At 43.3% G+C, this 24,440-nt stretch overlaps 1 non-coding gene across 1 annotated transcript; it reads right to left on the bottom strand.

Annotated features, from left to right (window-relative positions):
- Positions 1–13,660: 13,660 nt before the first annotated feature.
- LOC134371370 (small nucleolar RNA SNORA16B/SNORA16A family) lies at positions 13,661–13,795 on the bottom strand. Its single transcript, XR_010022796.1, has one exon. It is a non-coding gene; the product is annotated as a small nucleolar RNA SNORA16B/SNORA16A family (small nucleolar RNA).
- Between the last annotated feature and the right edge of the window lie 10,645 nt (positions 13,796–24,440).

Raw genomic sequence — 24,440 nt, forward strand, 5'->3', positions numbered from 1 at the left:
AGGGAGTGCTGGGATTCCGGGGGCAGGGGTTGTCCAGCAGGGACGGAGAGCGGGGATGTGGCAGCTGAAGAGGTGCCATGGCCAGCACAGCAAGGGGCATGCGGTCCTCACTGCTCTCTGCTCTGGCCTCCTGTCTCCTGCAGGTGCCTGGCAACAGCCAAGCCTACCTGGAAACTTGGTAAGGGGGCTGGAGAGATGTAGCTCCCTACACAGAGGGCAGAGCAGGGGAGGGGGATGGGGCAAATGGACAGCGGCTCCTCCCCCTGCCATGTGTCATTCCCTCCACCCCACCCCACCTGCCACTGTAGCCAGGAGATGGTGAAGCCACCCCCACGGCCTGCAGGTCACCTGCGGGTGCTCTCGCTCCTGATTCTTCTCCCATCTAGCCCCGGGGCTGCTCATGGAGCAATAGCCTGAGCCCTGGGGATGGGGTGGCAGTGGTGCCAGCTTTCTGCCTGGCCGGCCTTTGTGGTGCCCCTGGATTGGCCCCAGCCACCTTTCTGCTCAGCCTGGCCTAAGAGTTTATGGGCAATCACACTCATCCCCACCACACCAGGGAGACCACCAGGGTGAGAGTGCACTCTGGCACCTGGAGTCCTCGCTCACAGCCTGCCCTGACCCACCGCCTGCTCTTCACACCTCTGGGCATTGCTGGAGGTGGGAAAAGCTTTCCAGGCCCTTCACCCTCGGGGGAGCAGTGGGGGCACAGGAAGCAGGAGGCCTGAGAGCTGCCCTGAGGTGGCACAGAGGCGCTGGGCATCAGGAGGGTCGAGGGCTGGGCAGGGGCTGTGGGCACAAGAGTGTGCATTTAATGTGATCAGGCAGGAGACGGAAACAACACAACTGGGCCCTCAGCAGACATGTAACCTGCACTTTGGGAGACTGGAGTCAACCAGATGTCATGGACACTGTCCACAGGGCCCCATCCCACCCCATGCTGATTTTACTTATGTGAGCCCCAGAATTTCTCTCCTTTATAGACAAGTCTTGAAAGCCTTTGCAAGAAAAGCTGATAGGAAGCCGGCAGGGCAGGAGGATCCTGGCCCCTGTGTTTCTGCTTTCTGGCCACAGCATCCAGTGTCCAGCAGGACAGGTCTCCCTGCACTCTGGCCCAGCTCAGCAAGCAGCACCGTAATGCCAGTTCCATGCCATGCCCATCCTGGCCACTTCTGGGGATCTGTTTCCTCATCCTGGGGCTGGCAGCGGCTATCTGGTTACGCATAGACTCCTGGGAAATTCCCAGGAGCTTCGCCAGGGGAATATTAAATGTCTTAATGAGCATAGTCCTGTTGGTACCTGGCCAGCAGCTCCCTGGGACCGCCCTCACCTGGAATCTGGCAAACCCCATTAGATGGACCTTCCTCCCCATAACATGAGGGGAGAGGCTAGAAATACAGAAACTCAGAAAAGCCTTACTTTTCTGCTGCCTCCCACCACAGCACAGCACCTGCAACTCTGCCCTTTTCCTTTCTCTGGGCCTCGAGACGTCATCCCCACTCTCCCTGGTGTGGACTTGCCCCCTGGGAGCCAGTCAAGTGAGCCAGTGGTCCTGCTAATGCCCCAAGGCATCCGAGGTCCTTTTGGTCCCTGTGGCCACCCCTCCTCTCACCCTCACTGCCCACTCTGTGGTGCTCACACTGAGCTCCCTCCTGTGCAGCCAAAGGCAGCAGGTGGGGAGGGGCGCGGCTCCCATGAGGGTGGATAATGGATGGAGCGTCTGCACAGCACTGTGAGGCTGTTTCCTGTCCCCTCAAGCACACTCGTGGCACCTCCTAGTTTCTCACTGGTGGTACCCACGTTCTTGTCCCCAAGCACTTGGGGCTGTTCCCGGTGCCAGTCCTGCCCCATCCACGAGTGTTGTCTCAGCAAGTCTAGTCTGGGGGGCTCCAACATCATACTACACTTTCATTAAACTCCTGCAGCAGTGCACCACACCCAGGCTGGCAGCAGGCACAGTGGCTGCCCTGGGCAAGCTCGACGTATGATTGGGAGGGGTTACACAGTCACGCCCCAGAAAGCAGCCTGTTTTTCCCTTAGCTGCAGGCTTTTGTTGAGGGGGTCAGGAGAGAGAGGGAAATTAGAAAACAGAAAGTCAAGGAAAAACATGAGGAAGGCCAAAAGAACACACTTTTAACTTGAAAATCAATTACACACCCAAGAGAGGCATGTAGGTATCAAAAGTGGGCAGTCCTGTGTTTCACATACCTTGGGCACACCCAGCAGTCCATTGAAAGCAAGAGCTTGCTATTGGATTTAAAAAACACAGTCACTCCTTACAGCCTTTGACATTTCCTTGTTTGCACGTGGAGCACTCCAATTGGAGTGCACAGAGAGAAGCCTGTATACCCAGGGATTATATACTTTTTAATCTTTTGGTAACATGCTGGAATAGCAAGAGAAACAATTTTCTTCCTCAAAATGTTTTGCTGATTGTAACCAAGTGTCCGAGTCATTTCCTACTGTCTTGCTAGGGCTAAGGCCCACAGACCCTTCAAACCCATTGCACAGACTGGGTCACAAACCCCTCACCTGCAGGTCCACGAGCTAGGTAACAGGAAAAAGATCCTGGAAGCCGTGGGTAAAAACTAATATGCTTTATTCAGATGCAAGCTCAGGTAGCTAGCAGCAGCCACCCTAGTGGCCTCCTAGGGCGTCCTGAGGGGCACTGTGGACCAGAGCCGTTCATCCTTTATACTTAAGTCCAATAACCTGGGAACACCTGGGTGCGAGTCAGACAACCCAGGAACACCTGGGTGCCCACGCGCATCCACAGACAATAGCCAAGGAACACCTGGGTGCACATGCACAGTTATCATTTACAGCAAATGCTCAGCAAGATTCCAAACCCACCGCCTCCCCACCCCCAGGATCCTGACTATTTACTTTTCATTTTTCCTACACTCACAGAGTGAGACATTTGTTTGAGGGGGAGAGAAAAAGAGCAAGTCACCACATTGATTTACAACAGCCCAGAGCAACTTCTGACTTCTCAGAGAGGAGACATGTTTTAAAAATGGGGCAGAACAGTAATCTACAGGAAACATGAGGAATGTTCTTAGTGAAGACCAATTCTGACATACAAGTGTGTCTCTGACAACCTACAGAGTGGGAGGAAATTTTTGCTAACTCTGCATCTGACAAGGGATTAATATCCAGAACGTACACAGAACTCAAGCAATTATACACTAAAAAAACAAATGACCCAATTAAAAAATGGGCAAAGGAGCTGAACAGACATTTTTCAAAGGAAGACATACAAATGGCCAACAGGTACATGAAAAAATGCTCAACATCACTAGTCATCAGGGAAAGGCAGATTAAAACCACATTGAGATACCACCTCACTCCAGTTAGACTGGCTATAATAAAAAGAAAACGGTGAATAACATGCCGACGAAGGTGTGGAGAGAAGGGAACACTCCTGCACTGTTGGTGGGACTGTAAATTAGTACAACCACTATGGAAAACAGTATGGAGTTTTCTCAAACAACTACAGATAGATCTTCCATGCAATCCAGCAATCCCACTTCTGGGTATATATCCAGAGGAATGGAAATCATGTCAAAGAGATACCTGCACTGCCATGTTCATTGCAGCTCTGTTTACAATAGCCAAGACATGGAACCAACCTAAATGTCCATCGATGGATGACTGGATAAGGAAACTGTGGTATATATATATGCCATGGAATACTACTCTGCCATAAAAAAGAATAAAATACCCCCATTTGCAACAACATGGATGAACCTGGAGAAACTTACATTGAGTGAAATAAGCAAAACACAGAGGGATAAATACCGCATGTGCTCACTCATATGTGGGAGCTAAGAGAGAAAGGAAGGCAGGGAAGAAAGACCACAGTAGTGCCATGGTCTTACACAGGAAGGGAACATTCCCAGGGCTACAAAGCGGAGTAGGGGGGGACAGGAGTGGGGTAGGGAGGTAGGGGGATAATTGGGTGGGGACACAGGGTACAAAAGTAATTTCTGGTAATGGGTATGCCCCAAGGATGAATCTGGCCCTCACATCATGGGCATGAGGGGTGGCAATTAGCTTTGTATCTCATGAATATTCTTAATAAATAAAACAAGCAAACAAACAAACAATAAACAAGTGTGTCTCTGGGTCTGTTCTGTGACCACCCCACAAGCCCTTGTTTATCTTAGCTTTGCATGAATGGCACTGGGAAAGTTCTTAATGAAAGCCCTGCATTTGAATTTGCTTTATCTTCTGACATGACTGTAGATACATCAGCTTTGAGGCAAAATTCCAAAGCTGCAAACAGTGTAAATTCCATCTCCCATCAGTCCCAGCACAGTCAGGACGACCTCGGCTGGCATTCCAGCTTTGCCACCATTTGCTACTAAGAGCTGGGAATTGACAAAGAAATGCACATCCCTGAGACTCAGCTTCCTCACACAGCTTCCGAGTGGCTTCATAAAAAAGTGTGTAGCGTTCCCTACCCATGTGCTCGCTTCGGCAGCACATACACTATAAAAGAGTTCCCTACCCATGCCTTGCCTAGAGTCTGGGCTCCAAGCTCGCAGGGGCTGCTGAAGCAGGAGAGGCACAGTCCTGGCCTCCCCTGGGGCTGTGATATTTGTACAGCATGCCCCACAGATGATTACCTGGAAGTTTAAAAAAGATGGCATGTGGAGCTCACCCCCAGACATTCTGACTTAGTTGACCTGGTGTGTGGCCTAGGCACTGGGACTTTTAAAAATAACACTGCCTAACACAAAGTCATATGCACCCAACGTGCATCTTCGTTTTAAAAATTTTTTTAAGATTAATAAAATTAATCTTTTTATTTATTTAGTGTTTTTAAAAATTTATTGATATATTATTATTATTATCTTTATTTTACATTCTAAGATGTTGCATAGCAGTGGGAGGTGGGGGGGGGAGAGAAAAGGTGGTGGGGGTGGGGACGTGGGGCTGGCCCACAGCTGGCTCCTTCCATGGTCTGGTTGCAGAGGGCGGGGAGGGGTGGGCTGGGTTTGGGGGCATGGCTGAGGCCTGTGGGGAGTCCCCCACCACACTCTGGCTCCGGGCCATGGGGGCTTCCAGGAGGCGGTGACCTGCATCTTTATGACAGTGCCAGCCATCCACAAACCCTAATGCACATGTGATTCTCATCCTCCCCTCTCACTTGGTCCGGGTCTCCTGGCTCCATCTCCATCCTGGATGTTGCTGCAGGTCAGCCTGGGAGCAAAGTCTTGTACCTTCTGTGACCTGTAGCTGCTTAGGCCAAGGGCTGGATTCAGGCCCCTGACAAGCCTGAGCCCCTGAAAATTGAGGAAAAGGGGTGGTGATGGGAGATCCAGATGCCTGATGCTGGGGGCAGAGGGGCCAGGTAGAGGAGGCAGGGTTCTCAGCCTGGGGTCTGTGGATAGAATTCAGGCCATCCATGAACTTGGATGAGAAAAAAATATTATTGTTCCCATGACCGCTAGCTGATATTTAGCTTTTTCCTATATTATGAACGTGGGCAGAACCCCCACAGTAATATTACCTGTAACTTTGTGACCAGTGGAAATCATTGCTACTTTTATATGATGGTAGAGTTGTAGATAACTTGCAATATTGGTTTTTCTCGTTGCTGCTTAAAAATTACGGTCCTGCTTATACCTGCCCCCAGATTCTGTGCTTGATTCATTAATAAAGAAGCACATCATAGGCTAACCAATCACAAATTTATAGTTCAATATTTTAGTAACAATACTGCAATGTCATTAGTTTCCTTTGTAATCCCACGTATTTTATTTTATGCATTAAAAGCACTCTCAAAAGTGCTCCACAGGCTGCACCAGACTATAAAGGGATCCCTGGCACAGAAAAGATTCAGAGCTGTGGAGTAGAAGACTGGGCAGGGGGTGTTCAGAACATGACTGGGGAGGGCTGGAGGTGGCCTTCTGTGGGTCTCCAAAGAGGCTGCCTGGGGGTTTTAAGAACTGTCCGTTCCACTCTGAGACTCCAGCCTGCACCAAGGCCTGCCCCCTGCAGGCCTGGTAGCTCAGCTTTGCCTGGGTCTGCCGAGCAAGCTTGAATCAGACAAGAACTGCCCAGTCCTCGAGGCCCCACTTTCCATTGGACCCCTGAGCCCTGGTGTCTGGCTGCAACTCCTGCCTTCCTGTTTCTTCAGATAAACCACAATTCCTTGCAGCTAGCAGAGCTGACCAACGCCTCGAAGGCAGGGAGTCTGCAGGAGTCCTAGGCCACCCCAGACCAGGCAATGCCAGTGTGTGGCAGCTGCCCCTGAGACAGAGTCTAAGTAGGAGAGCTGTGCTTGGGATAGCACCTCACTGGAGGGACAGGAGTGGCTTTTGCTGCAGGCCTGGCCCAGGAAGGTGCTGGGCCTTCTGGGGAGGGCCAGGCTGAACAGAGTGGTACAGACAGAAACCAAGAGGCTGCAGCCAAGATGCAGGGTGACTTCCAATACGTGGGTCTGCCACCACCCTCCACCATTTGATGCTAAAATGATAGAGGCCCAGTGCTGGGCCCTGACTCAGGCCCTGGGGTGCAGACCCTCCAGCCTGCTCTGCCCTCTGCTCTTTTCACATCGAAAGGCTGTGGTCCCTATCAGGAGCCTCGGCCTTTCCCTGACCATCTAAAAGCTTCTTGGAATCCTAGTTCTGGTAGCAAAAAACTTCACAGCTTCTCCTCAAGGTCCAGGAGTGTACTATTTCACACCAGTGTGAAGAGCAGGGGCTCCCATAGCCCCGGCCCACGTGTCCCTGCCTTGGGACTCTGTGTCCCCAGCGTCCCCAGCAGGGGGTGGGGATGAGTCACCGTGTGATGGGATTGAAGAGTGAGAGCTTGGGAGGGAATTCTGGGTTTGTTTTTATTTGTAGTTTTTATTTGTTTGATCTAATTGATACAAGTACATCTTTTAAAAACGAAATAGCACTGAAAGGCTACAGGAAAACCAATTCCCCGTCCCATCCCTCCTGCATTTATCTCCATATTTATAAATAAAAGGCTTATGCTGCTGGATCTTGTTTAGGAGATGTGGAAAGGGACTTTTCCTGTTGTCAGCTAAAGCCCCAAAGCAGAAGCCAAGAGGCTTAGGGTCCCCATATTCTGGAAGTAATATCAAGGAGCTGCTCGACAACTCTTCAAGGCCACCTCCGAGGAGCCCAGACTTGCCCCGGACCCCATTCCATCTGGCCCCAGTGTTTGCAGAGAGTGCGCTGGTGTTTTTCCTCTTTGGGGCTGGCTACTGGGTGAGTCTTCCCACTCTCACGTCTTCACAAGGTTACTAGCTGGTCTGCTTGTTGGGGGACCACTGACCTCAGTTTTCCCAGAGAGGAGATGAGTGGAAAAGAGGGCTTGTGTATGAGCTGGATTCTGAAACCTACCCAGGGAGGAATGCCAACAGATGACACAGAAGTCGGAATTAGCAGATAAAGATTTTCATATAAGTATTATCAATATGTTAGAGAATGTGTGGAAAGATAAATATAAAAAGAGAAGGGATGGGAATTTCAGGAGAGAGATGGAAACCCTTAAAAAAAGGAACCAAATGCAAATCCTAAAACAAAACATATATGATACGTAAACTAAAAAATGTATTGAAAGAGCTTAAAAGTAGATTGGACACTGCCGAAGAATCAATAAACTTGAAGACAGTCAATAAAAATTATCCAAACTGAAGGACAGAGAAAAAAGATCAGAAAAGATAAAGCAGAATCTCAGTGACTCGTGGCACACTGCCAAGCCGCCTAATACATATGCATGATTGGACCCCAGAAGGAAAGGTTTAAAAAGGGGAGCAGAATTATTTTAATATTTTCAAGTTACTTTAAATTATTTATTATTTGAAGGAAAAGAATGGAAGAGGGTAAGTGGGATTACATTGTTGGAAGGTACATAGCAGAAAACAAAAAACAAATAGCAAGATGGTACACTTGCACCCAACTACATAAAAATTACATTAAATTAAAATTAAATTTAATTAAAAGGAAATTGTGAAATTGGATAATAAAACCAAACACGACTACCTGATATTTATGGGAGATACAAGTTGAAAACAAAATGGAAAAGCTCTACCTTAAAAACACTAATCATAAAAACAAACAAACAGACCCAACTTGGTATGGCTGTACTATTATCAGACAGACAGACCATAAGGCAAGGAGTATTACCATAGATGAAGAAGGACATTTCATAATGATAAAAGGTTAATCAAGAGTGTATCGTAATTCTAAATATGTATGTACCTAATAACAATGCTTTGAAATACATTAAAAAAAAAAAAAAGAAAGACAAGGAAAAGGAAATAGATAAATCCACAGTCAGATTTGGAGATTCGTGACTCCCAACAATGAGGCCACGGCAAGGGAGAGGTGAAGAGCTGGGCCTAGTTATTCAATGTACCACGTGGAAGCAAGAAGTACAATTTCAAGTTTCAGTTACGAGGGGGGAGATGAGGCTAAGAAAAAAATCAACGGCAAGGCTGGAGGCCAGAGTACCAGAATCAGCTGAGGGATATGATGGGGCAGGACAGGTGGTCCAGGATGAGTGCTGGCCTCAGCAAGGGCATGGGCGCCCATTTCAGGCAATGCCAGCTGGGAGACTGGCACAGGCTAGAGGTCCCCATTTCTGCATTTCCTGGTAGTTCCACAAGTGCACTTGGGGGAGAACTATTCCTAGGAGGGAGCCCTGGTGTGGAAGGAAAAGTCCAATTACTTCTTTACTTCAGGTTTTCCAACCTGTTCTCTGTGGAACCCTGCTTGGTGGGAAGTGCCAGACACCATTTCTGTCTCTCAGAGAGTCACGACGGTCATTCGCAGAAGGGCTCTTGAATGCCTACAGAAAAAATATACCTGCTTTTTTTGTTTTCTGTTTATGAAGCTTAAAAAAATTCTGATTATAGAAGTAGAACATGAATTCTGGTGGAACCAGGATGCTGGACACATGACCTCAGCTTGATCGGTCAGGTTTTTCTCCTGAGTCTGAAAATTGAGCTGATTTCTTGAAAATTACAGAACACTGGGATCAATCAGAGGCCTTTCGGCACAAAGAGGGTGGTTGTAGCAGCAGTAAACGTTTGCTACATTTCCTCTTTCCTTCCTCTCTGTCCTCTGTAACTCTTTTGATTCCCTCTATTTACAAGCCTGTTTATTTTAAAAGCATTGGTTATCTCTCCAATTAATCAATACACTTTGCTTTGATTATCCAAAATTGGCTATTGTTTCTTGTGTCCAGGAATCTTAAACGACACAGAAAGTGGTACAAAAAAACAAGTTGTGAGGTACAGAATCCCAAGGGAAGAGGTTTTTGGCAATTCTGCAGCCACGATAATAGGACAGTGAAATTCTCATTTGTTTTCCAGACTGGGGCTCTAGCAGCTCTTTGTAACTAGTTACAAAAGAATAGATTAAGTTATTGCTTCTAGTCAAATAAAATTGTGTTCAATTGAGGCCACAATTCTAGAACATGCATCATTTTTATAGATTTTTTATAAGGGGTGCGAGGAATTCAAACAACCTGGAGTAGCATCACTGCTTCCAAATGCGTGTGTATAAATTAGAATGTGATGACCAAATCAATTCCCTAAATTCTCACGTCAAAGCATGAACCAAAACTCAAGAATATTTTATGATCCCTCTGAATGATTTTTTTTAAAATTGTAGAAAAATATATATGACATAAATTGACCATTTAAAAAAAACCACTTTTAAGTGTAGAATTCAGCAGCATTAAGTACATTCACTGTGTTATCTAACCATCACCACTATCTGTCCTCAGAACTTTGTAGAACTGAAACTCCGCACTAGTCACACGATAACCCTCCAGCCCCTGGTAACCAATATTCTACTTTCTGAATCTATGAATTTGCCTATTCTAGGAAACTCATATAAGTGGAATCATATGAGGGTACTTCAAAAAATTCATGGAAAAATAAAATTAAAAGATAATACCAATCTTTCCATGAACTGTTTGCATCATACAATATTTGTCTTTTTGGTTTTGTTGATTTCTATAGATTTTCTGTTCTCTATTTTATTTATCTTTGCTCTAATCTTTATTGTTTCTTTCCTTCTGCTAGCTTTGGGTTTAGTTTTGTCCTTTTTTGGGCTGGCCCGTGTCTCACTCGGGAGAGTGTGGTGCTGATAGTTTTGTCCTTTTTCTAGTTCCTTAAGGGGTAAGTTTAGGTTTTTAATTTGAGATCTTTCTCTTTTTTTAATGTAAGCATTCACAGCTATAAATTTTCCTCTTAGGAGTGCTTTTGCTGCATCCCATAAGTTCTGGTATGCTACATTTTCATTTTTATTTGTCTTAAGGTATTTTTAAATTTCCCTTGTAATTTCTTCTTTGACTTGTTGGTTAGGTAAAAGTATGTTGTTTATTTTCCATGAATTTGTGAAATTTTCACTTTTCCTTGTGTTAATTTCCAATTTCATTATGATCAGAAAAGATACTTTGTATGATTTCAATCTTTTAAAATTTATTCAAACTTGTTCTGTGGCCAGACATATGATCTCTCTTGGAGCATGTGCTTTTGAGAAAAATGATGTATTCTTCTGTATGTGTCTGCTAGGTCCAATTGGTTTATAGTGCTTGTCTCAGTCTGTTTCGCCTGCTATAACAAAATGTCATAAACTGGGTGACTTACAAACAACTGACACTTATTTCTCACCATCCAGTTGTGATTAATTAATCATCGTGCTCCTAGGAAAAACATAGATGGGTAACACGTATATCAGAACAGATTAGCTTATGCTCTGGTCACTATAAACTTCCAAATCTTAGTGGCTTAACACAACAAAAGCTTGCTTCTCACTCAAGCTCATGTCCACTGAAGATTGGCTATGGGTTCTGTGTCATGCTTAGAAAGAGGACTGGATATAGACTCCTCTTGAGCTAAAGATTTATGAACTAAAAAGAAATTATCTGCTCCTTACACATCCAATACAAAATGGTGGAACAGAGACAAGTTAATCACAAAGACACTCCATTTGAAAAGGGGATGAATGAAGATACAGAGCTGACACTGATCCATGGCAAGATATTGTGTATAGGGAATACTACTTGAATCAGATGTCTATGTTGAACCCTAGGAGGGGTTCCCAAGTTCATTGTTCTCTATGTCCCTTGACTTCACTTTTCAGATGAGGTTTCCTCCTTTTTTACTCTCCTCCTTGGCTATATCTGAAGAGAGTATTGGAGAATACGCACTCTTTGGAAGCTGAGTAGTGTTCTGAGTTTATTTCCTGTCTATAGAAATCTGGAGGCCTAAGGAGCATTTTTAGTTTGTCCAGGATTTTTATTTCTTTGGTACAATAATTACCTCAAAAACACAACTGGCTTCCTAACTGTCTAATTGTATTAGTCTATTTTCTGTTACTTATAAAAGAATACCTGAAACTGGGTAATTCATAAGAAAACAAAGTTTATTTCTTACAGTTTAGGAGGCTGGAAAGCCTAAGGTCCATGGGGTGCATCTGGTGAGAGCCTTCTTCTTGGTGGGAACTTTACAGAGTCCCATGGAGACACAGGCAATCACGTGAGAATGGCAAAAGTACTTTCATGTGCTCTCCTTATAAAGCCACAAACCTACACCCATGATAACCTGTTAAACCATTAACTCATTACTCCATGAATGGATTAATCCATTTGTGAGGGCATAGTTGTCACAATCCAATCACCCCCTAAAGTGCCACCCCCCCTTCAAATAATCATATTTCCCATCTTCTTAACATTGTTATAATGGGTGTCAAGTTTCCAACACATGAACTTTGGGGGGATACACTAAACCCACAGCACTGATTCCAATCAGCTTCATTTGCAATAGCGTATCTACAGTTTTTAACATATCTCCATCTATCTATTTACTTAGTTCCAGGTACCTGGAGCCCATCAAGGTTGGTGGGAGAATATTATGGGCTGAATTGTATTCCTCCACCCAACCCCCATTCATATATTGAAGTCCTCAATTCTGGTACACAGGATTTGACTGTATTTGGAGACAGAGTCCTTAAAGAGGTTAAATCAGGTCATTGGGGTGGTCTCTAATCCAATATGACTAGCATCCTTATAAGAAGAGGAGATTAGGGCATTTACAAGGAAAGACCATATGAAGATGAAGGGAGAATATGGCTATCGAGAAGTCAAAGAGAGAAGACTTAGAATGAAACCAACCCTGCCAACACCTTGATCTTGGGCTTCTAGCCTCCAGAACTGTGGGAAAATAAATTTCCAGCGGTATTTTGCTATGACAGCGGTATTTTGCTATGACAGCCTTAGCAAACTAATACAGAGAGCAACACCTTTATTTTCTTCTTCCTGAGCTGTTTTATCCAGTTGAAAAGATTGTCCAGGTGACATGTAAATCCATTCAGATATTTTAATAATGAATATGACCGTATTAGTCCATTTTCTGTCACTTATAACAGAATACCTGAAACTGGGTAATTTGTAAAGAAAATGAAATGCGTTTCTTGCCATTTTGGAGGCTGGAAAGTCCAAAGTCCAGGAAGTGCATCTGGTGAGAGCCTTCTTCTTGGAGGGGACTTTCTGAAGAGTCCTGAGGTGTCTCAGGATATTGCATGATGAGAGGCTGAGCAAGCATATTAACATGTTTCTTCCTCTCTTTATAAAGCTCCTAGTGCCACTCCCATGATAAACCATTCATTCATTAACCTATTAATCCATTCATGAGTGCATAGCCATCATGGTCCAATCACCTCTTAAAGGCCTGCCTTTCAAATACCATATTGGAATTAAGCTCCAACAAGAGTTTGGGGGAAGATTCAAACCACAGCAGACAGGACTACCCTTTATTGGATCTTTGCCTAAAGTCCTGGTTCTAATGGTCTCTTTTTGTTTAAAGTGTTTCTCAATTTTATAGTTTATCAATTGGGAGTGAGACATATTTGCCACTCCGAACCCTGCAAATTCCTGAATTTCTATTCTCTCTCTATTCCCTTTCATTCCTGCCTACAAATTAATCCATTATTTTCTGAGTACGTCTCTTTCTTGAATTATTGTATTATATAGAGCCAACATTAACCAACACATGCTATTAATATTTTGGTTTCTAGTCTCTTCTCCTGGAGCTACAAGCTTACTAGATTTATCATCTACCTTCCAAGTTATTGTAGGTGATAGTTTTGTCAAATGCACCAATGTAAAACAGGTTACAAAATCAGCTTCCTTGCCCTTATCACTTGATCCCTAAGCCAATGCCACAAAAAATGCCATTTTTGTTAAGACGTACTCCATCTCTGGGCATCAATTTCTGTATCAATCAAGATTGCCAGGTTATGTCAAAAATCTTAATGACATAAAATAACAAAGATTTCTTTCTTTCTTTTTTTTTTTTTTTTTTTTTAGAACACAATTATCCTCAAAGATCTTGTTTCCTTCATCTAATTCTCAGAATCAAAGCTGACAGGCCTTTGGTCCTCATACTGATGCCTTAAGCTTTTCAGAGCAGTGACCCAGACCATTGCCATGATCGTGCCGCATTGTCACTGAAATCTTTCCAGTACAGATGTCCAACCTACTCCCAACTGCCCCTCCACTTCCCTTCGGCAAGCTACTTCTCAAAAGTTAACTACGTGCAAGACCCCAACATTGCTGCTGCCCTGTAGAAACATGCCAAGTTTAATAAAGGTCTCTGGCTATACCTAAGAAACAGCAGATACAATGGAACTGTATTTTCCCAAAATGTTGCAGGTCAGTTACAGCAAACAGAACGGCGACCGTCAAGGAAAACTGTCACTCTGGGCTCCTTTTTGACCACAGCAGCTATGTGGAAGCAGCTGCAGCTTCGATAAGGGCCACCAAAGATTTATTTCTTATTCATGCTGAATGTCTATTGCTGGTTGCTGGGGCCCCTTGGGTTTACATCTTCTCACTCTAGGATCTAAGATCAGTCATGATCTTGAACATTGCGAGACTCAAGAAGAGAGAGAGAGTCCAGAGGGTGACAAATCGGCAATTAGATGCTCTGGCCCTGAAGGGATGCATGTCATCTGCTCACAGCTGATACGCCAGAACTAGTCATACGGTCCCACCCAAACCCAGGAAGTACAGCTAACATGTGCCCGAAAGGTGGAGAGCTGGAAATAGTTTGTGAACAGCATAATCCACCTATGTGTGAACTGTATAATGAAATGTACTCTAGGTCCAACTTCCCTAGGGTCACAGCCCCTCACCCATTTCTAGACTTAAGAGGTCCCTAGCAAGCTTCACCAGCACACGTATATAGTGTGCACCTTTTATCCTAGTCTTCCACAAAGGAAGTGAATTTCCAGGTAACTGTGCCAGGTAAAGAGTAGTCTCACAACTTCTCAGTTACAATTGACCCTGGCTCTGAGATGAAATCAATTCTTTGATATCCAGACCACCAAGTTGGTCCACCAATCAGGGCCTTGAAGCATCAGCTGATACTTCAAAACAGAAGCTTTGAGCAGAGTCAACAACAGGCTCCTTGGAGCAGCAATTTCTCCAGGGTCATTTCTCCAGTTTCCAGAAGTATAAATGGAGCAGATGGCCTCACTGCCATAGAGTTGCCCCCTGACTTAAAGAATAAGTCTATTGTAATAGGAGAAGCCAAGCAGAAAACACTGCAATGGCCCTCCCAGCCAATGGAGAAAATGAAGAGGAAGTTAACTCCCTGACTATGAAGGTTTGAGGTCACTACAGTTGTATTTGCCTTATGTCCTCCACTTGAACTCCCACGTCACCAATTGTTCCCACGTAGCATGAAGGGTATGTCAACTAGCGGAAGTGAGTCAGTGAGAAGCTGGCGGTGATAAAAGGGGGTAGAGCTGGTGGTACCCAGGGGTGGCATGTACCAGGGACCAAATCCAGGGCATATTCAGAGAGTTCTTTGTATGGAGCAGGTGGGACACCTGTCACAGGCAGTGGGAGGAGGAGTGACTTCACAAAGTAAAAGGCAAAATGTAGAAGGACAAGGAGACATGGTCTTATCAGAAAATGAGTCTGTCCTTCTGTAACCAGAAAAGCACCTTATATAATCCAGTGCAAGACAGCTCCTTATGCAAATGTCTCAATTTTTCCAACTTTTGTTCTTTGTGAATATCAAAAAAACTTCTGAGATGTAGGAAAAGTAGTCATGTCTATATGCCCAATTTATTTAGTTACTCACATTTTAAACTATATATTATATAAAATACTATTTCTGATTATAAATGTTGCTTTTTCCATTCCGCACTTTCTGAAACAATTTTATTTTTAAAACCTTTACATGGATCATAGTCACCAGTGTCATTATCACCCCTGGAACCTCCTGTTGACTCATCCAAGAGGTTTTTTAAAAACCTCATTTCTTGAGAACAACAAGACCAAAAAGCCTTAAGATATCCAATTCCCTACTTACCATCATAAAGGTCTCCAGGAAATAAGCTTTCAGATGATGCATTATGGTAGGTGGGAATGGGGACCCGTTTGACCACTCAGTGGAAGTGTGAGGTTGGTGTGACCGAGGGGACACCCAGAGCACTGTTGACTAAAGGGTGGGAAAAGCAAATGACCCTGGCATTTGCAACATGGTCACAACAGAGTGGGTTACGGACAAAGGATCTAAAATGGTTGCTCGTGTGAAAAAGAAGGAGGGGAACTCTGATGAATTAAAAGAAATTTAAGAGTCATATTGAAAGAATGCAATGTGTGATTATACCAACATTTGGGGACAATCAGGGAAATTTGATCCCTGACAGGATATTAGATGTTTTTAAGGAATCACTGCTTATTTTTTAAATGAGATAACGGCATGGTGGTAATGTTAAAAGAGTCCCTTACATGTAACGTCTAGAGTTTTCTGTAAAGTAATCTAGTACAGGGGTTAAAAAGGAGGCAGGGATGAAGTGTGTGTGTATGTTGGGGTGGGGGCAAGTAAAGAAGAAACAAGATCAGCTGCGGTTGACAATTAGTTAAGTTAGGTGGTGAGTGCTTGGGGGGTGTCATACCATTGTCTCTAATTTTAAGTATGACATCCTCCACAGTAAAAATAAAATAAATACAATAACATGTTTGCAAAAGTGTGATTTTTAAACTGAGGTAGTTTCTAGAACATCCTGCAGTATGAAAGACATTCTAAGGACTAGATTATGATTCCCTATTCTCTGAAAGATTCTTTGCAAACTAATAACTCTCAGTATAGTGTCCGTATTAGTAATTTGGCCAAAGTCACACAGCCACTAAACGATAGACTTGGAATATGGTCTCTGGCAGCTTCACTCCTGAGCTCTCTTCCTTGACAGCTATGTGATACTGAGTCACAGCCAACCACTTCAGAACCTCCAACTGGTTTATACCACAGCCCTCTGATCTGTCTCAATCTGGATTGGACTTGTAGTTGGCCAGTTAACCAGGCAACAGTGAGCACTCATGCTGGAGAGTGACCTAACAACCTTGAATATCCATTGTGCCATGGCCATTGTCCATATATTTTGAGAGGAAAGGGGAACATGTGTGAATCTGGAAAATCAGTTAAGTGGAGTTAAGAGAGCTACTATTGTATTTTTGATGAAACAATGTATTAGTCAGCTTTGCTGTGGTAACAAAAGGCACCCCAAACTCAGTGGCTTATAATACTATACATTTACTTCTCATTCACATTGCAAGTTGGTATCTGCAAATCACTGGTGGTGGCTCTGCTTCATGTATCTTCTTGTTCTAAGAATAGCCTGAAGGAGCAGCCCCTTTTCAGGACATGCTATTGTAATTGCAAAGGAAAACAAGCAAGAGACAGCTGAACCATCAAATAGCTCCTAACGTTTCAGCTCAGCTCTGGTATATACAAGTATTACACCTGTTCACATTCCACTGGCCAAAGCCAGTCAAGGAATTGTACCTTTGAGAAGACACTTCAGATGACTTGTATAATCCTTTTACAGGGAAGAAAGCTGATGGCTGGGATCAATAATCCAATTGCCTGCATAGTCCAAAATATTAATCATTGCTGCTATAGAATGTACAAATATTGCAGTTATTTTTCCACTCTCATATTTCCCATTTTTGCAGTATTTATGTAATGTTTATAACTCAACATCCATTTTACTAGGGTGAATTATAGTGTCTGGAGGAACTATATGCATACTTGTTGATTTTCTGACCAGTATGTTGAAGGGATTTGCTGACTATGAAAACCATACCATTCACCTTGTATCAATCTGTTCACTTGACTTCTTTTTCTTTTTCTTTTTGACCGGTAAGGGTATTGCAACCCTCGGCATGGTGCTGTCTGCACCACACTCAGCCAGTGAGTGCACCAGCCATCCCTATATAGGATCTGAACCCGCGGCCTCGGCACTACTAGTGCTGCACTCTCCCGAGTGAGCCACGGGGCTGGCCCACTTGACTTCTTTTTGAACAGAGCCCAAATTGCTTCAGGTCACACTTACTGCTACATTTGTGACTGAACTTTGAAGACTTATGAACATTAATGAAAAATATATTATGAAAGAGGCTGACATGTACTAGATATTTATACTTCTTCAATCTAAATTATGTGCTATTTATATTGATACATTTTCCAACACAACATAATAAAAACATGTAGTTTATAGCACTGTATTTTGTAATTCACTTCTTTTTACAAAAGTAATAAATGTTCATTTTAGGAAATTACAAAAATATAGAAAAGCAAAAAGAATGGATAAAATAACCATTCTGAGATAACCATTTTTTGCATTTTAGTGACTGTATTTCTAATGATATTTTTAACATATGTAAATAAATAAAAAGGATCATATTATGATTTACTAGTTTGACTTTTCCATATGATGTAAATTTCTCTATGCCACTGGGTATTATCTTATAATAATAATGGTTGTGTGATATCCCATCCTATTGGAGCAGCATATTTTAAAAAACTAGTCCTGTATTAATTATCAATTCTGTTGTAAATTTCCTTATAAATTATTAATTTCAAACATCCAAAATTAATTGCTTCCATAGACCAGGTTTCCAGGATCAGAAATTCTGGAGCAAATTATTATGTACAATTTTAAGGGCCATAGTATTGAGTTATAAAAAAAAAATACTCAAAATCAGTTTATTTGGGAATCTGATATATGATTGCGGATCATCTGTGCTGTCAATATTTCTGTACTAATCAGTCCTCTAGAGAAGTACCAAGGTATTCCTCAATATTAAACCAAGTAGAGAACTTTTACATTTAGAAATAGTGAAGTAGATAATTTGAAACTACGCATCCACCAAAGACAACTGAAAGAATCCATATGAAATATAAAAGGCTTCTTCCGAAAACATCAAAAAGCTAACAAGTAGCAAGGAATTACCTTGCCAAATATTGTCAAGGGCCATATCACAGAAAATGTAAAAATCCAGAGAAGAGAGCTCAACATTTGGATCACTTTCATCAATCAGAAGAGGTAGATAAAAGACCAAGGAGGCTAGAGGCACACCGGTTGTAATCTAGGGCTTTCCATGGCAGGGGTAACTCTAGAAAACCACCCCATACTTAGGACTGGAATTCCAATTGGCTGCACCCTGAAAGTAAAGGTAAACTGGAAGTAAACTAACCTTCTTTTGTACTGTAGCTCAGTTTCTAAATCTGGATGACTTAGAAAAATCTCAAGCATTAAAATGGATTATAGTGGTCCTGGAATACTAATGCCCCTAAACATTTGCAAAAGTAAATGAAAATCCTTTCTGGAGAGAGATGCTATCATCCTAGTTTTAAAATTACTCCAGTGAAATTTTCAAGTGTAATTTACAACACAGAATCAAAGATATCCAGGCCTAGGAGGAGATAAGACAAGAACAAGAGTCACTATAAACAATAGAAAACAGAAGGGCAAAAGATCCAACAAAAACAGAAACAAACAAACAAACAGAAAATAGGAAACAGAAAGAAAACCACAGATATTCCAGATAGTGGAATTACTAGACATTGATGAAGAAGAAGAAGGAAAAAAAAAAAAAAAACTATTTTATATGGTCATAGGGATAAAAACTGAAGTTAAAAATTTCAGCAAAAAATTTAAAAACTATAAAAACACACATTGAAGATTCAGGAGCTGAAAAAATATAATAACACAAATTAAGAAATCAAGGGATGAATCTGAAAGCAGAGTAGATGAAGAAGATAAGTTAGAAAAATCCATCCAGAATGAAACAGAGAGACAAATGGATGACAAATGTGGAAGAGAGGAGTAGAGACATGGAGGGCACAGTAAAAAGAACTAACACACATTTAATTGGAATTCCAGAAGGAGATGAGAGAAGAAATGGGGCAAAAGCAATATTTGGGAAGATAACGGATGAGACTTCCAGAACTGATGATGCAAGAACATGATGCAGAAATGATGATGAGAGACACCAATCAACAGATTGATTTACGAAGCCCTGCATATCATACACAGTATTAAAATAAATCACAACTGGAGAATTCATTGTGAAACTACAGAAAACAAAAGATAAAAAAGAAAATCTTAAAAATAAGCACAAGGGGAAAAATAGATTACCCTCAGAGGAACAGACAGATTGACAGCTAATTTTTTATCGGCAGTGACAGAACCCAGAAGACAGTGGAATTATATCTTTAAAGTGAGGAAAGAAAATAAATAGCAACTTAGAATTCCATATTAAGTAAAAATATCCTTGATGAATGAAGGTTAAATAAACCATATTTAGGAAATACAACAACAACAACAAAAAATTGCCTTCAGAAGAACACACTGAAGGAAAGACTAAACAGTGCTCTTCAGACAGAGGAAAATGATTCCAGAAGATTGGAGGTGGAGGAAGGAATGAAAAACAGTGAAGTGGTTTATATTTGGATAATTCTTATGAACTGTATAAAACTACAATAATAATGTGTATTGTGGGGTTTAAAAGAATGTAGAATTAAAATCTATGACAATAATAGTGCAAAAAGTGTGTGTGTGTGTGTGTGTTACAAATGGAGTTAAAGTAATTTGAGGTCCTTACATTCCTGGGGGGTGGGGTGGTAGGGGGTAAAATTCCAATTAATATTAGACTTTCATAAGTTAAAGATGCATACTATTAATGTCTAAATATCTTAGTGAAAAAACAAATTAATTTAATCAAGCTAAAAGATAGCAAGAAAAGATAAAGGAAGGTTGAGAAGACAGAATTGAAATTATATAAATATACAATAGAGTTAAACCAGATACATCAATAATTATATTAAATGTAAATGAACTACTTGCTCCAGTTGAAAGACAAAGATTGTCAGACTGAATAAAAAAGCAAAACCCAAATATATCCTATTGACATTAAACACATCTAAAACATAAGGATATAGTATCATACAGAGTAGATTCACTGCCCTAAAAATCGTCTGTGATCTGCCTAGTGGTCTCTCTCTCTCCCCCAACCCCTGGCAATCGCTGATCTGTTTACTGTCTGCATAGTTTGCTTTGTGCAGAGTTTGGAAGACCCCTGCTTGGATTTCTCTGGGGAGCTGGGCAATGAGCACCCAGGATCTGGCATCTCTGTGAAAGAGCCAGGGAGGGCCTGAGGTGCCATTGTATGGGGGTGTGCCACGGGTCAAATGTGACCCCCAAAAGTTCAACCCTAATCCTAATGCTCTGGTCACACGGTTGTCGTCCAGTCGGAAGGTGAAGGGCTTGCAGACGTTGGGGGACGAGGTGAACGTCCCGCCTCCCGCGCGCACCACCGAGTGCAGAAGCTCGCGCTGCTGCCTGGGCTGCGGGAAGGTGCGCCCGTCCCGGGGGGCGATGGTCTCCACCTGCACGCTCACGGTGGGTGTGAGGACCGTGCACCTGCAGCAGCGCCCCGCACCAGGACGCGGAAGATCCGAGTCCCCGCTCCAGCCCCACGCTGAGAAGAGAGATTTCCAAATGCCAGCGCCAATCGGGTGGGATGGTGGAGCATGGGTGTCCCGACCCGGATGGTCTGCGGGAGAGGAGGAGCCCGGCGAGGGCGCTCTTCCCCTCTCCGTCCGTGCCAGCTACGCATCCCAACGAAATAGCACTCTGCAGAGCAATGGCACATTGGCACCCGGCACAGTGGGGGTCGTCGCTAGGTACCCACGCCCCTGTTAACTGGAGCTTCCCGGATCCTCCACCAGAGCGGGGAGCAGCTGTGGCGCTGGCGCGTAGAGCGGACGCGTGATGTCCGCAAGGGCGACAGGCGGGGAGCTGGCAGTCCCTGTCTTTTATCCTCCGGACCCTTCCTACCCGTCACTCTGCCGAAACCGCACGGGGACAGAGCCGCGCTATCTCCCCAGCCGCCCCTGGCATCAGTGCCCCGGGCCTCAGGGTGGGCAGCTCCGGAATGTGTCCTTTCCCCTTCACCTGGAAAAGAAGCATGTCGATGCTTCAGTGGTTCTCAGACCTTGGTGGATGTCAGAATCACCCGGAAACTGGGTGAAAACGCGAAGACCCAGGGCCTGCCTGCTGAGACAGGCTGGGCCTCGGGGTTCTTCAGCAGCTCCCTGCTGACCCTGGCACCCAGCAGAGTCTGACAGCAAGGAGCGGGCCCTGTCAGAGGGTGCACTACCTGCAGCACACAGCAAAAGGCTCTCACCACCTCCTACCCGTTCCCAAACCAGCCACCTTCTGGACAAAGCCACAGAAGTCAGCTCTGTAAATACACTAAATCTACTACAACGATCCCATAATTATTATGCATTTCCAGCGAAAGCCACAATGAGTTTTGGAGGAACTTAAGGAGTCAATTCCAAGTGAGACTACAGAAAAAAAAAAAAAAAAAAAAAGATTAAGGTATAAATCATGAGTGGCGACATCATTAGATATGAGAGCAATCCAAATCCAAACTACAATGAGATGTCACTTCTCCCCGGTTAGGATAGCTGTACTTTTTACTCTTTTTAAAAAAGGAAAATGCCAAGTATGGTGGGGATGTGGCAGGATATGGAAGCTTGTGTGTTGCTGGCGGGAGTGAGAAATGATGCAGCCGCTGTGTGGACACAGGAGGGCAGTTCCTCAAAAGGTTAAGCACAGGAATCTTCCTTAGCCCTGAAAAGGAAGTTCTGAGATGCTGCAACATGCATGGACCGTGAGGACATTGTGCCAAGTGAAATAAGTCATTCTCAAAAGGACTAAGGCTGTAAGTTTTCACTTATGTAAGATGAGGTACGTAGAGTGGTCAAATTTATAGAAACAGAAAGTAGAACGGTGGCCGTCAGGGCTGAGAGAAGGGGCAATAGGGAGTTATTTAATTGGTATAGAGTTTCGGTTTTGCAAGATAAAAAAATCTCTAAAGACTGGTTGCACAACAATGTGAACATACATTCATCCCTTCGTGTCTGTAGGGGATTGGTTCCAGGACCTCCCTGGGATATCAAAATCTGAGGATGCTCAAGTCTCTGATGTAGAGTAGTATTTGCATGTAACCTACCCACATCCTCCTGAATACTTTAAATTACCTCTAGATTATTTATAATTCCTTTTAAAAAAAATTTTTTTGCAGCTGCCCAGTAGGGGATCTGAACCCGTGACCTTGGGGCTTTAAGGCTGCACTCTAACCAAATGACTTATAATAATTAATACAATGTAAACACTACGTAAATTGCTGTTATACTGTATTGTTTAGGAAATAATGACAAGAAAAAGTCTACATGTTCAATACAGATGCAATTAAAAAATTTTTTTTCAATCCTTGGTTTGTTGAATCCTCAGTTGATGTGGAGTCCACGGCTATGGAGGGCCAACTGTACTTAATACTACTGAACTGGATACTTAGAAATGGTTAAGATGGAGGGCCGGCCCATGGCTCACTTGGGAGAGTGTGGTGCTGACAACACCAAGGCCACGGGTTCGGATCCCCTACATAGGGATGGCCGGTTGGCTCACTTGGGAGAGCGTGGTGCTGACAGCACCAAGTCAAGGGTTAAGATCCCCTTACCGGTCATCATTTAAAAAAAGAAAGAAAGAAATGGTTAAGATGGTAAATTTTGTTATGTGTTTTTACCTCAATTTAAAAAAAAAGTTAAACATAGAGTTACCATATGACCCAGCAACTCCACTGCTAGACCTATATCCCAAAGAACTGAAAACAGAGACACCCACAGATGCACGTACGCCAGTGTTCATAGCAGTGTTATTCACAACAACCCAAAGGGGGAAGCACCTTAAGTGTCCATCAACGGATGAATGGATAAACAAAATGTGGTATATATATGCACTGTGGGATACTGTTTGACCCTAAAAAGGAATGAAATTTCGATGTATGCTACAACATGGTGGACCTTGAAAACATTATGCATACTGAAACAAGCCAGACACAGAAGGAGAAATATTGTCTAATGCCACTTATATGAGGTCCCTAGAACAGCCACATTCATAGAGACAGGAAGCAGAATAGAGATTACTAGGGGCATTATTATTTAATGAGTACAGAGTTCATGTTGGCAGTGATGGAAAAGCTTTGACTATAAATAGTGCTGATGGTTACACAGCATTGTGAATGAATATAATGTCACTGAATTGTACACAATGTTGAAATGATACATACAAATGGTTGAAATGGTGAATATTATGTTATGTACAAGAGTACTTCAAAAAGTTTATGGAAAACAAAACAAAAAGGAGCAAAACAAAAGAAAGAAACCAAAACGAAAAAGAAAAGAAAAAAGTTCATGGAAAAATTTGATTTAAAAATAATACGAATCCTTCCATGAACTTTTTGAACACCCTTCATATATATATATATATTTTATCACGGTTTTTTTTAAGTTAATTTTTTTAAATAGAGGAAACTTATAAAACCTAAAAAAGCTAACATAATCAAAACAGTGTGATACTGGGACTGGGCGGGAAATACTGTCAGTGAGCTGAGCAAACGGTGCAGAAACAAAGCCCTGCGCACGTATGACTTCAGGAGGGCTCCCTGGTAGCAGAGCCTAGCTTTGGGATTCTTGTGCTGTGATTTGTTCAGAGTCGAGGGAGAGCTCTCAGGAGAACTCTTGGGAAATGAAGGAAGCAACATAGGATGGGAAGAAGCTGGGCAAAGTTGTGAGTTCAGGGAAAGCCTAGCATTTGCCTGACCCCCAGGGGCTCTGGAACATGGCTGTCCCCACAGAGGTGGCGCCCACCTTCAGTGCCAGAGAGCTGGTACACCCTGCAACACTCACTCAGTGGCATGCATAGAGTGGGGTGTGTGACCTCCCAGGCATCTCTGAGCAAAGCAGCTCCCATTATCCAAGGTCAACACTCCTGAGAAGAATACAAGTGGGAGCTGTTAGCAGCCAAAGGCGGGTATTCCATCCTGATAAAGACAGCCTAGACCCCAAGACACCAAAGGCCTTGCTATAATACAGAGTGGGAAGGATGGAGTGTTCCACGCATTCTATCGAGACCATTGGCTATTCATGTGAAAAAACGAGTTTGGGTTATACCTCATACTGTGAATGAAAACGGGTTCCAAATGGACCCAGGATTTATTCCTGTTAAAACACAAGTGACAAACGAAGTTATCCATTTCTG

This window comes from Cynocephalus volans, chromosome 2, assembly GCF_027409185.1.
Source record: "Cynocephalus volans isolate mCynVol1 chromosome 2, mCynVol1.pri, whole genome shotgun sequence".
NCBI lineage: Eukaryota > Metazoa > Chordata > Mammalia > Dermoptera > Cynocephalidae > Cynocephalus > Cynocephalus volans.